Source organism: Lampris incognitus, chromosome 10 (genome assembly GCF_029633865.1).
Source record: "Lampris incognitus isolate fLamInc1 chromosome 10, fLamInc1.hap2, whole genome shotgun sequence".
In the NCBI taxonomy this organism is placed as follows: domain Eukaryota; kingdom Metazoa; phylum Chordata; class Actinopteri; order Lampriformes; family Lampridae; genus Lampris; species Lampris incognitus.
This window is the reverse complement of record NC_079220.1, coordinates 39,151,507-39,165,094: the sequence shown is the minus strand read 5'-3', so window position 1 is coordinate 39,165,094 and position 13,588 is coordinate 39,151,507. Positions and strand designations below refer to the sequence as shown.

Below are 13,588 nucleotides of genomic sequence, written 5' to 3'. Positions count from 1 at the left end.
CTTGGCTGTCCTGGACACAGCAAAGGTTCCAAATGATGGTGGTGATTGTACTGTGTCTTGTTGCATTAACCAGTAATGTCCACTGCTATTTCTTTCAGCTATTAAGACACCCTAAGTATGCAAGCTTTTAGCGGACTGCAGCATGGATGATGAGGCATGGATGATAAGTTGCACACTGAGGAAATCATCAGGATGCTTTTAAACAGGGTAAAACCTGTTTCATCCCCAAGTACCAGGTCAACACCAGTCATATGGCAATGCTAAGGCTGAATAGTATGCAGGACATGGATACCCTACCTCACTTCCTTAAACATCAGACAGCCTGCTGATAGTGACAATACCAGAGAAGAAGCACTGGCTACACGTCAGCACACACACATGCACAAACAAACACCAATCATCTGTGTTATCAGCGATCACTTAGTTTTTAATCCTTGTAGTTCCCCTCTTTGATTTTTGAAATAGAAATAACTTGATGCCCTGTAAGAAATGCATCTAGTACCTGCTGATCAGTGGACTTTTATGGCTGGGCGATGATGACAATATCAAATATCATAACATTTTTGACTGAATACTTCTATCCATCCATTCACTATCCAAACCGCTTATCCTGCTTCCAGGGTCGCGGGGATGCTGGAGCCTATCCTAGCAGTCATTGGGCGGCAGGCGGGGAGACACCCTGGACATTAGAGGACAAGCCGCCAGGCCATCGCAGGGCATATTTGTATTTGAATACTTCTATCAATGACATAATGATATTTTGGGGATGACTGTTGGTGGTTTCATATATTTACATGAACATTTTGAAAAATCATTAGTACTATCTTTATGCATGCTCAATAATCCAGGTTAGAAAATCACAGAAAGGTCAATCAGTTCATCTGGACACAACATGTAAACTAAACAGAATTAAATTTAACTTGCAGATTTTCTCCAACACAGATATCTGCTTGGATATAGTATGTATGCCCCCATTTACTGATATTGACTGCCGTTTGTTGAACTTGATTGTAACATATTATATATATATATATGTAACCCATGTATTTTCCCCTACATAGGAAGGGTTAATATCCCCTTGTATTATTTCCCATGATTTTACTTATTTACGTGTAATACCCCCTATCGCCAATAGAGGGAGCAGCAGACCAAATATCGTTAGCCTCATAGGATAAATGCCCAAGTCATTTTTTGGCCAAATTGAGATGCCTACATGCGTTCTCCTCAAACTGCTGCATCACCCTGGATTAGTGCCTATGTCCTAAGCCAATCAGAACACTTTTTACATTCAAAAATGACAATCTGCCTAAGTCACTCGTGTGACTTGAGCATTTTTACGTTGAAAAAAATAAAGAAAAAAGTTGCATACAAGAAAGGCTCCTGGTGCTCGGCTTTCTCTCTTTCCTTATCTGGTAAGATAATTAATATTTCTTTGATTTACTGTAGGCCTAGTGTAAATGTACTCAGTGGATATGAAAATGCGTTTTTTCTTATTGTCCGAAAATCGTAAAAAATGACTTAGGCATTTATCCTATGAGGCTAACGATATGTAGGTCACTTTTCCCATGATTGCGTCAGTCTGGAGTTGATCAGCAAAGCAGATCTCTGTAGAGCAGTGTTTCTCAACCGGGGGTCCGCGGACCCCTAGTGGTCCGTGGTGTAATTGCAAGGGGTCCGTGAAAATAAAATCTTTAAAAAAAAGATCCTATGACATTTATAGAAATAGGATTATTTTACTCAAATGTGACTGATACCTTTATCTACCTAAACTATAAAGGGACTTTTTTTTCTCTAATTAAATCTGTTTCACAAGTGCAATTTATTGTATTTTAATAAGAAATCTCGTTCCTGTTTGCATTGTTAAAAGTTACTGCATGACGCTGTTAACACAAACTTAACACGATCTGCATCCGTTTCCAAATTATGAGCCCCCTAGTGTTTCAGTGGGCGTACACCATTCATTTCTTAATAATGATTTTATTTTGAAACATCTGCAGGAAGGCGTTGTGGTAAAACTCAGTAACTTGCAAGATTCAGGTTAGCACTTGAAATTAAGCTAATGTTATAAACAAACAAAGAAGAAGATGATAAGCACAGTTACACGAAGAAGTAGAAGTAGAAGAAGAAGAAAAAGAAGAAGAAGAAGTCGTGACAACATGGAGAGATGGCTCAAATTAAAAAAAAACGGACGAAGGAGACTCGGGGCCACCCGAAAAGAAAACCAAAACAGACAGCAAAAAGAGACTTTACAAAGAAGATTACATGATGTAGCGAAGTTGCTACCACGTCAGAATTGTGCCAATTGTCCTGTTTTACCCATCAGGCACTGCGTGCAGATTGTCAGTTGTTATTAAATGTTTTGTAAGTGTTTTATGTGGTTTTATGTGTTTATGTGATTACTATTTGTTGTGGTGTAATTGCAGTTGTCTTTCTGTTGTGTAACCTTGTAACTGAATCCCTGAACAACTTTGTTGTTCGAGTTGATGACCGCCATGTATTGTGTCACATTTCGGTAAGTTCTCGTTTCTGTGTGAGCTCAATAAAGGGGCTGCAAAGTTAACTTTGTCGTTGCTCCTACGTTCGCCACACTGGTGTCAGAAGTGCGATGGAGCGACCGTAAGGCCATCGGAAGCGCATGCGCCCTGAGGCGTGAAGGAGCTGATATGCTTAGGTGGGGGGACGCGCTTCCCGAAGGAGGGGGGTAGTGTAACGTGCATGGATAAAAAGACACGCTGGCCGCTGGCTGGCGGGTCTGACCCTTTAGTCTAGCGGTTAGCGATGCCTCCTGCGGTGCGGGCGATACGGGTTCGCTTCCCGGCCGCGGCAGTTCCTGTGGTTGCGTTGTCCCCTGAATTCGCTACATTGGTGTCAGAAGTGGGATTGCAGCCAATACCCACAAATCGAAGATGGCAACGTCAAGAAAAAGCTTCGATGTAGAGCTCCGGCAGATTGAGGACTTCATCGAGTGTCTGGAAAAAGGGCTTTTCCGGGGAGAGAGCATCGCCGCTCGGAAGAAGATGTCCCGCGGAGGAAGGGCGGACGGAGCCAGCGCCCCCAGTCCTTCAGGACCCGACACGGCCGGCCGGTTCAGCGATTCGGAGGCGGCAACTGCCGCCGAGAAGTCGCGGCCTACTCTGATTTCAACACCGATCATGTCACCGCCGGCCACCACCCACCCACTACCAACAGCCGTCATTCCGCCGCCGGCCGACGCCATGTCATCGCTGGCCGCCGTTGTATCCACCGCCGTCTCATTGCCGGCGCCGGCCGCCACCCATCCACTATCAACAGCCGCCATGCCGCCGCCGGCCGACGCCATTACGTCACCAGTCACCGTCACCACTTCGCTGACCAACGTCACTACAACCCCAGCACCCCCTGCTAATGTGATGCTGCCATCCCCAAGCATCTTCAAGCTCCCACGGTATGCGGGCATCACGGCCCTGGAGCCATACCTAGCTCAAGTGAAACTGGTAGCAAGTCACAACCAGTGGAGCACCCAAGACACTGCGGCTGATGTTGCCCTGGCGCTCGAAGGGAATGCGCTGCAGGTATTGCTCGACCTTATGCCGTCAGAACAGCAGGATTACGAGACACTGGCCGCTGCTTTAGACCGACGCTTTGGTCAACGGGTCTCTACTGACAGCATGCGAGACCGACTGGCCCGCCGGCGCCGCCAAGAGGGCAAGACCCTGGGAAGCTATGCAGCAGACATGCACTTCCTTGCACATCGTGGCTACCCCACCTTTGATCCAGCAGCTGGTGACGAGTTAGCCCTGAGTGCCTTCATCCAGGGGCTCACCCCAGAGAGGTTGAAGGAGCACCTCCACATCACGGCACCTACAGCCTTCAAGACTGCATTGGAAGAGGCAGAGAGGGTGGAGGCTGTAATGGCCCCACACAGCCAACCGACCATATCCCCCATTAAGAACTCTTCCCAGATCGGCAGAGTGGGCCACGCACACGGTCTCTATCTTTGTTGCTCCATTGGTGGACACCGCTGCTGGGCCCTTGTGGACACAGGGTCCACCATCTCTATTGTGCGTCCAGGGGTGCTGCCAGAGACAGAGTGGAGGCCCACCACCTGTAAAATCAGAACTGTGACTGGGGAACTAAACAGCATGCTGGGGAAGAGAGCACTGCAGGTGCGGGCAGGGAAAGTTGCAGCCACCCACGAATTTTGGTTGGCTGAAATACAAGACCCTTGCATCATCGGGCTAGATTTGCTGACTCGCTGGGGGGCTCTGGTCGATGTGTCGAGTAATGCCATTCATCTTGGCACAGAAACCTTGGCCCTCCGGCGCCGTCCAGAGAGGAAGGTGGGACGTGTCCACATCCAGCCAACTCCACCTGTCACCATGCCGCCACCGCCGCCCCCACTTCCACTGCCAACCAAGGGGATGACGACACTGCCCAGCCCACCAACAATGACGACGACTCTCATTGAGGCTACCATTCCTCAGACACCCTCGCCGGACACTGTTGCCGCCATCCAGGATCTGTATCAGCGGAGCAGTGAAGGGCTGGACCCTCAGCAGTCAACAGCTGAAAGACCTGCTCCAACAGTTCGCTGAGATTTTCGCTGCACGTGAAGAGGAGTGCACCCAGACCAACCTGGTGCAGCACACAATCGACACTGGTACAACCCCACCCATTAGACTGCGACCCTACCGGTTAGCGCTTGCCAAGCGTGAAGCTGCAGAGCGGATGATTCTAGAGATGGCTGCGGCCGGGGTGATAGAGCCATCCAATAGCCCTTGGGCCGCCCCTGCCATCCTGGTCAAAAAGAAAGATGACACCTGGAGGTTCTGTGTGGACTTTTGTCAGCTGAACAATGCAACTCGCAAGGACTCCTACCCCTTGCCCCGCATTGACGACGCTCTGGACCACATCGCAGGGTCACAGTGGTTCGGCTCACTTGACCTACGGAGTGGTTACTGGCAGGTGGAGCTGGTACCAGAAGCCAGACCCAAGACGGCCTTCACCATCGGTCAGGGACTCTGGCAGTTTCGTGTGATGCCCTTTGGTCTCTGCAATGCCCCCGCCACGTTCGAGAGACTAATGGAGAGGGTGCTGGCTCACATTCCCCACAACCGGTGCGTGGTTTACCTTGATGACCTTCTGGTTCATGCCGCTGACTTCGAGCTGGCGCTAGAGAACCTCCGTCAGGTCTTCCAGGCCATTCGAGGGGCGGGCATGCGCCTGCACCCCAAGAAATGCAACCTCCTTCGACGTGAGACCAAGTTTTTGGGCCATGTGGTGGGGGCAGAGGGCGTGGCACCTGATCCTACTAAGGTGGAGGCGGTCGAGAAATGGCCAGTTCCGGGAAACGTCAGCGAGGTGCGCAGCTTCACGGGGCTCGTCTCCTACTACCGACGTTTTGTCCGCAACTTTGCCTCCATTGCCAGTCCCCTACACCGTCTCACCGAGAAGGGACGGGAGTTCCACTGGGACGACAACTGTGCAGCCGCCTTTGCCCGGCTCCGCACTGCCTTGATCACTGCACCCATCCTGGCCTTTCCTGATCCTAAGTGCCGCTTCATCGTGGACACAGATGCCAGCAATGTGGGGCTGGGGGCCGTCCTGTCTCAGGAAGTTGCTGGGGGAAAGAGAGTGGTGGCTTACTACAGTCGTGTCTTGAGCCGCCCTGAACGCAATTACCGCGTTACACGACGCGAGCTCCTGGCGGTGGTCGCGGCGTTCAATCATTTTCGCCCCTATCTCTATGGCCAGACCTTTCTCCTGCGGACGGATCATGCGGCCCTGATCTGGCTGCTCAGCTTTAAGGAGCCCGAAGGCCAGGTGGCAAGGTGGATTTAGGAGCTGCAGAGCTACGACTTCGAGACCCAGCACCGAGCTGGACGCCTGCACAGCAATGCAGATGCCCTCTCCCGTCGTCCCTGCAAGGATTGTAGACATTGTGAGCGCCAAGAGGAGCGAGACAGAGCAATCCTCCAAGTGTCCACCACGCAGCAGGTTGAGACAGAGGAGGCGTGGCTGATGGCAATGGACAAGCAGGAGTGGCAAACAGCGCAGGATAGTGACAGTGGGTCGACGCCAAGGCACGCCCCCGCTGGCAAGCTGTCTCTGCCATGTCGATGGAGACCAAGGCCTACTTTTCCCAGTGGGCCACCTTGGCCCGGCGTGATGGACTGTTGTACCGGGTCTGGCAAGCGCCAGGCCGGGGAAGAAGTGTGTGGCAGTTACTGGTGCCCAAGGACTGGCGCCAACGAGTGCTACGGGCAGCCCACGGCTCGGTTGGGGCAGGTCACTATGGGGTAGCAAAGACGCTGAACAAACTGCGCCAACGGTTCTACTGGGCCGGATGCAGGCATGACACTGAACTTTTTGTGCACTGTTGTGATGCCTGCACTGCCAAGAAAGGACCAACCAGACGTTCCCATGCCCCTCTACAACAATATCAGGTGGGGGCCCCCATGGAACGGGTCGGTGTGGACTTTCTTGGCCCATTTCCCACCACGGACAACAGAAACCGGTACGTCCTTGTGGCCATGGACTACTTTACCAAATGGCCTGAGGCGTATGCGGTCCCAGACCAGAGCGCTGCCACTACAGCCGAGCGGCTGGTGTGTGAGATGTTCTGTCGGTTCGGTGCGCCCGAAGAAATACACAGCAATCAGGGGCGGAACTTCGAGGCACAGGTATTCGCTGAGGTGTGTCAACGCATGGGGGTGAAGAAGACCAGAACAACGCCCCTCCACCCCCAGAGCGACGGACTGGTGGAGAGGTTCAATCGAACGCTCACCACACAACTCGCTATTGTCACCTCACGGCACCAGCGAGACTGGGACTGTCGTCTACCCCTGGTCCTGTGGGCGTACCGGTCGGCAGTACAAGAAAGTACTGGGTGTACACCGGCCGCGCTCATGTTCGGGAGAGAACTGCGGACCCCTGTGGACTTAGCCTTTGGCACGCCCTCGGGTACTGACCTTCCCAAGATACCCGGTTTTGAGTACCTGCAGGACCTCCAACAACGTCTGGCCGAGGCACATGAGTTTGCTCGGCAGCATCAGGAACAGGCAGGTGCAAAACAAAAGCGGGCATATGACACTCGTTGTCAGGGCCGCTCCTTCACCCCAGGAGCAAAGGTGTGGGTCTTCAACCATACCCGGAAGAGAGGAGTCTCCCCCAAGCTCGCCAGCCAGTGGGTGGGGCCCTGTGAGGTGTTGGAGCAGCTTTCGGATGTTGTGTACCGGGTGAAACTGTGTGTCCGGGGGCGGGTGGTAGTTCTGCACCGGGACCGTTTGGCACCTTACCGCCCCTCGGCTAAAGAACATGTAGATCAGTTTAGCCCACCCGGGACGGTCCCTCCTACACCCACAGGCCCTACCAACCGGACAGACAGTGGGGAACAGGGACCCGTGCCCCCACGGCGGTGGAGACGGCTTCCCCTTCGCTATAGGGACTTTGTTGTCGGCTGAGGACAGGCGACACGCTGGACGGGGTGATGTAGCGAAGTTGCTACCACGTCAGAATTGTGCCAATTGTCCTGTTTTACCCATCAGGCACTGCGTGCAGATTGTCAGTTGATATTAAATGTTTTGTAAGTGTTTTATGTGGTTTTATGTGTTTATGTGATTACTATTTGTTGTAGTGTAATTGCAGTTGTCTTGCTGTTGTGTTGTGTAACCTTGTAACTGAAACCCTGAAAAACTTTGTTGTTTGAGTTGATGACCCCCATGTATTGTGTCGCATTTCGGTAAGTTCTCGTTTCTGTGTGAGCTCAATAAAGGGGCTGCAAAGTTACCTTTGTCGTTGCTTCTACGTTCGCCACAATATTATTTGGATTTACGGCAACTGATTCGGAACCTTAGCAGCCTCTGTGTTTTTTATGTGGAGAGGTACTGTCAAACCACGCCATGAAACTGGCACACCTGCAGCGGCACCTAAGCACCAGGTACCAGTCATCATTGGGCAAGACTGCTGACTTCTTCAAACGAAAATTGTCGGAGTTCAGGGGAGCGCAAAATCACATGCGTGCCGCACGTCAGACTTCAGCAACTTCTCTTCAAGCATCTTACCAGGTAGCTTTGCTAATCGCTAAAGCTAAAAAGCTGTATACAATAGCAGAGGAGCTAATTGCACCAGCAGCAGCTATCCTAGCTGAAACTGGTGGATAAAAAAGCAGCAGATGCAATCCGGTCAGTACCGCTGTCTAACGACACAATATGCCGCAGAGTGGATGAGATGGCTGGTGACATTGTTCAGCAGGTGACCGATAAACTGAAAAGAGCGGGCTCTTTTTCAGTACAGCTAGACGAGTCTACTGATGTGAATGGAGAAGCCCAGTTGGTCATGTTTGCTCATTTCAAAGATGACACAGTCAACGATATAGTTGAACACATCGTCTTCTGCAAGCCACTACCTGAAAAAACTACGGGTGAGGACATTTTTAATTTGATTGACTGTTTTTTTGCTCGCATGTATGCACAGACGGGGCAGCGTCTATGACAGGTCGGCACCGCATAGTTGTCTCTCGCATCAGGCAGGTAAACCCCAACATCCAAAGCATGCACTGCATAATTCACAGAGAAGCGTTGGCTTCAAAACGCATGAGCCCAGAACTGGACAATGTTTTGACTGACGCTGTGAAAGTGATTAACTTCATTAAATCACGACCTCTCAACGCAAGACTGTTCCACAAGCTGTGCGACGAAACAGGCGGTGACCATCATCAGCTGCTGCTAAATACAGACGTACGTTGGCTATCAAGGGGGAAAACACTACAGAGACTATGGGAACTGAGAGAGCAGGTGCGCGATTTCCTCTCCGAACATGGACATCCTCTGGCTGCTAAACTTGAAGAAGACCAGACCTGGTTGGCTCACCTGGCTTACCTTGCTGATGTTTTTGGCCGTCTGAATGAGTTGAACACGAGCTTGCAAGGTGATGATAAAACTGTTCTTCAGATGTTTGATAAAGTTTCAGCATTCATGAGGAAAACTGACCTCTGGTTGAGACGGTGTGAAAAGGGGGATGTCAGTAATTTCCCTCAGCTTAACTCTTGGATAGCTGACATGAAACAGAACATGAAGCAGAACATTTTGAAAACTGTAAAAATGCACCTGGCCAAACTGTCAGCTGAGTTTCAATCCTACTTCCCAGACATTGAGGACATGTGTACTAGACATGACTGGATACGCAGGCCATTCATGCCCAGCAGCATGGATACAGCACCAGAGCAACTCCATGAGAGCCTCATTGACCTGTCTTCAGACAGTGGCTTCAGACTGAAGTTTTCAGAGACATCACTAACACAGTTTTGGTGCTGTGTGGAGAAGGAGTACCCAGAGCTTGCAAAAGAGGCTCTCTACCAGTTGGAGCCATTCGGGTCTACATACTTGTGTGAGGTCACTTTCTCAGCTCTGACACACATAAAGACCAAACAGAGAAACAGACTTCAAGAGAGAGGTATCATTACAGCTGTTGCCACTATTCAACCCAGGTTACAGAAACTCATGAGCGGCAGACAAGTACAAGTGTCTCACTAACGGTTACACAGCACATCTCACCACACATGAACTTTTCACCACACCACACCCAAGTGGCACACAAACAGTGAGGATGCTTTGCTTTGAAAACACACACACCATCTGCCTCTACAGACAAAACTAAGACTTAACTATACAATATCCATTGAGATTTCATACTTACGTTTGTTTTTGTTCTTGCAGAGTGCATAAAAATTCTGTTTTGTTACATATTTCTGGAAGTTACTGCATAAAAATTCTGTTTGTTACTTATATCCTAAAGTTACTGCATAAAAATTCTGTTGTTACATATATCTGAAAGTTACTGCATAAAAATTCTGTTGTTACATATATCTGAAAGTTACTGCATAAAGATTCTGTTGTTACATATATCTGAAAGTTACTGAATACATATTCTGTTTTGTTACATATATCTGAAAGTTACTGCATAAGAATTCTGTTTTGTTAACTATATCTAAGTTACAACTGAAAGCTCTTATTTTTGCCCCAAAGAGTGAATAAATGCTATAATGCAATTTAAAATGCAGTTTCTACTGTTTCTATCAAATTGCAACCCCCCTCCCCCAAGATCAGGTGGAGGGGTCCTCAGGGTAGATCAAAAATACGCAGGGGGTCCCGGACCCCAAAAAGGTTGAGAACCACTGCTGTAGAGGACGTTATTCCAGACATCGACAAAGATTTAAGATAAAGATAACCTTTTAACTTCGAGTTTGTTTCATAAAACCTGTTGTATTAACACAGGAGAAGTGTCCGACTGTGAACAGCCCACCCTTTAATTGTTTTCTTTCTGAGTTAATCAAGCGAAAGCTCCGGTGAGTTAAATTTTTTCCTCATGTCACGAGTCATGCTAGCTAAAATATTGGGTGCTTCATGTATTGCTAGCTCATGAAACAGCAGCGTCGTTACTGTTTTCTTTTACTGATTTCGTGATATATATTTCATTTTCACAATAGTAAAGTTCATATTTCATACAGATATTTAAAAACCAATCGGAGACCAAGTTACATATTTGATATGACTCTCTGGAATGTTTAGCTCACGATGCTAATAGCTAAGCTGTAGCTATGTAACGTTTGAGCATTCGGTTCATGTGCGTTCATGTGAGGTAACGTGAGTTGATGCTGAATTGATTTATAATTGATATAGAAGTTAAACTGTACAGTCGAGATTTAGATAAGACTCCTAACTGAACCCCTGCTATATGCAGGTTGATTTTTTTTGGGGACTTGAAAAGTGTTGAACGGCGAGCCAGGACCCCCGAGCCGAGCGCCCTTGCTCGAGTCTGCATGCATGCGCTCCACCCGGCATGCTCTCTTCAGACAGCAAGTTCTCAACTCTGCACGTTGCATGCGCCAGGAGCAGTACCATCATTCGCGCCAGGGTGCAACAACATGCAAGATGCAGCTAAGCAAACTTGAGCTATTTTCCAAAATCACACTACCCGGGTAGATGGGGGATTTATTGACTTTTATTTTATTTTCAAGGTTGCAACCGATTTAGTCATAGGAATTATAATGTGTACTATAGATGTGTTTGATATTTTTGACCTTATTGAGAAGGGATTTGAATACTGATCATATTGATAATAAAAGACCGGCATTTAATGCTTTTTTCTAAAACCTCGTCAGTGTGCCTTTTATACTCCTCCTAGAGTCAACCTAGAGTCTTAAACCCTTTACTAGACTGTTAAACCGATTGAGTCCTGATAAGAATTACTTGGTTAGATATCTTGGCCCAAATAGAATTTGTTACACACACAAAAACACACACACACACACACATATATATATATATATATATATATATATATATATATATATATATATATATATATATATATATATATATAGCATTTTTTTCCGAAACCATGAATGGTGTTATAAGTGCTCAACTAATGAGCAGAATATCAACACAAGATACAGCACAGATACTCATCAGCTGTGCTTATCTTATCAGCTGTGCTTATCTGTGTCTTATCTTATCAGCTGTGCTTATCTGTGCACTCATCAGCTGCTGTGCACGAGGCGCGAAACAGGCCTGTACTGCAATGCATTAAAACTTTTTTTCCTGTATCCGTGTTGATACACACACACACACACACACACACACACACACACACACACACACACACACACAAGTACTTGTTCCGTCTCTCTTCAAAACATAATCTCACATTTACTGTTGTATTTTTAATTAATAAAATTCCAGGCTATTATCTTATTTTGTGTGTAGTCTGTAGTCTTCTGTTTAATTTTTTTTTATCTCATTGTGTGAACTTAAGTTGACCAGTAGATAGCGCTGTTGTGTATTCAAAGAACATGACCTGCTGATACGGATTCAGTGGAAAAGACTCGTCTTGTTATACAGCTTCAGATTTGGTTTGAGAAAATCTTAATTAATGTAGATATGTTTCATTTACCCCATGTTTGGTTGCCAGAATACATCTAAATGGAGTGACACTGATGGTAGGTGCAGTAGTAGCCTGTGATAGATATGTTTCTCATGTTTTCAGATGGAATAGACTTTTCTTGATTCCATGATTTAAACCCACAGTCCCTGAATTGCAGGTCTGGCTTTCTAAATCTTGGATTTCCAGGCACAAAAGTATTTTTGAAGCTAAGCATTTGCATTTATTTTCTTAGTCTGTCTCCAAACAAAATGTGTTTATTGTGACATCCTGCAACCCACATGGCCCCATTACTGCGACCCAATTATAGATTTCAACCCATCATTTGCAAATCATTGCTGCACACCATTTTATCCTAAGCAACCAAAAAGAGATTTGGCTATGTTGGCTGGTCCAAAGTCTCTACCAGAGAGAGAGAGCAAAAGAAATCTTCCACAACCACATGTCTCATTTCACTCTCTGCTCCTTTTCAGGAGGCCTGGACTTGATCCTGATGCCAGGCTTAGGCTTTGACCAATTCAGGAACCGTTTGGGACAAGGGAAAGGCTTCTACGACAACTACCTGGAGCGCTGTATCAGACACCCCAAGGGCAAGTCATACACCATTGCCTTGGCCTTCAAAGAACATCTGTGTCAGGAGATCCCAGTCAATGACAACGACGTGCTCATAGATGAAGTCTTGTATGAGGACAGGGAGTAGAAGACTAGACAGACTTCAGTCATGATGAAATGGACAGACCACTGCAGTAGTGGGAGTATAACCAAAATGATTATATAAGAATGACTAGGGCTTTCAAAGTTATACAAGTTCTCTCAGCAAATCTAATTGGGTCTATTAAATTGTGGACAACGAAAAATCCAGTTGAAATATAAAGTGAAAGCTTTGTCCTCAAAAGGTTATGTTTCAGTTTATATTTAACAAAAACAAAAGTTTGTAACCGTTGCTGAAAATAGGCACCTACAACCATCTTGTATTATTGTACACAAATTATAATTACTACTACTACAGGAGAAGCAGTCAACATCCTGCTCAAACCTTAACTGATGTCAACTACGCAGATGATATTCCCCTTCTCGCTGAACACATTGAACATGCTACCATGCTGTTGCACAGTCTTGAAATTGCAGCGAAACAAGTAGGTCTCCACTTCAACGCTAGGAAAACTGAATTCATCAACTACAACCAAGAAGGAATCATCTCCTCATCAGTTGGTCATAACATCAAATCTGTCTCGGAATTCATTTACTTGGGAAGGAACATCGAATCCACTGAAAGGGATGTGCAACTTTGAATTGGAAAGGCTTGGGGTGCCATTGAGGGACGTCATCTGGAAGTCCACGTTACCAGACAAACTGAAGCAGGAATTTTTTGAGCAACAGTTGAGTCCATTGTCACTTATGGATCATCTTCTTGGACCCTCAATAAACAGCTTGAATCCAAACTTGATGGGGCTTTCATCAGAATGCTGCGTGCTGCACTAAATGTATCCTGGAAGAAGCACCTTACAAAGAAGTGTCTCAACGGCAATATATCCACCATCTCAAACACTATCGGAGAACGAAGGGTTCGACTTGCTGGTCATTGCTGGAGGAGCAAGCAAGAACTGGCAAGCGACACTCTGCTTTGGTCATCCAAATGTGGAAAGACGTGTGGGAAGGCCTGCAAGAA

General features: G+C 47.3%; 1 protein-coding gene and 1 pseudogene across 2 annotated transcripts in view; one reads left to right on the top strand and one right to left on the bottom strand.

Moving 5' to 3' along the window:
- dus1l (dihydrouridine synthase 1-like (S. cerevisiae)) overlaps nucleotides 1-13,588 on the bottom strand; it is a 199,516-nt gene that overhangs the window by 133,032 nt on the left and 52,896 nt on the right. The window lies entirely within an intron of this gene.
- Nucleotides 102-12,619, top strand: LOC130119118 (5-formyltetrahydrofolate cyclo-ligase-like; annotated as a pseudogene).